Raw genomic sequence first — 1,053 nt, 5'->3', positions numbered from 1 at the left:
AAAAAAAAAAAAAAAAAAAAAAAAAAAAAAAAAAAACAGTTCATGACCCATTAGTTAACATACAAGAACCCATTAAAACATCACAACAGAAAACCACTGTTGAATGCTGAAGTCAAGAGGACTCAGAATAAATCCACATCCTTATCTTGCTACCAAGACAGGCCAGGAAGAAGCTAGACTTACTGCTGCTGATCAATCTCTAGATCACCAAGGAGAATGTAACAGAGAACTGAAAGGTCCTTGCTACCCAGCTTGGGATTTGAAAGTGAGGTCCTGTTTAACTTAGTCTCAGCACCAAAAGTGGAAAAGACAAACTACATGGTTCTTTTTAGAGTCTTGCCCCAGTGAGGGTACTTACTGATGAGAACAAATCTCAAAGCAATGTGTGTAACAGAGCAGGGGACAAGACAGCCAGGAGATTCCTCTGGAAACCTGGAGAAAGAGGTAGAGGGGTCTTCTCTTTAGTCAGAAAGGATAAGTGGAGGTAGGTGGTGGTTCAGGTTTGCTGGAATAGGGTGAGCCTTTGTGGCTAGCCGTTTCTCAGAAGATAAAACTAAGGGGTGTGTGTCTATGTGTGTATATGTGTGTGTGTATGCATATATGTTTATGTGAGTGTGTGTATATGTGTAGCATGTGTATGTATGTGCTTATGTGTGTATGCATGTATATACATGTGTGTGTGTGTATGTATGTATATGCGTGCATGTGCATGTGTGTGTGCAGTGTATATTGGGGAAGGGGGCTTCAAGCATCATCTCTGCTTAGATGGAGTTCAATTCCAGCTCGATTTTCCAAATGGCCATTTCAACATTGTATTAACTAGGACTTCAACATAAATGCCCTGTGATCAAACAATCCTCGTCTAGCTGCCTACAGATACTTCCTCTGTCTTTTAGCTGCTTTTTCTTTTCTTTTTCTTTTTTTTATTATTGTTTTCTTTATTTACATTTCAAATGCTATCCTGAAAGTTCCCTATACCCCTTACCCCCACCCCTGCTCCCCTACGCACCCACTCCCACTACTTGACCCTGGCCTTCCCCTGTGCTGGGTCAT

Source organism: Mus pahari, chromosome 2 (assembly GCF_900095145.1).
Source record: "Mus pahari chromosome 2, PAHARI_EIJ_v1.1, whole genome shotgun sequence".
Lineage (NCBI taxonomy): Eukaryota > Metazoa > Chordata > Mammalia > Rodentia > Muridae > Mus > Mus pahari.
This window is presented reverse-complemented; position numbering follows the sequence as displayed.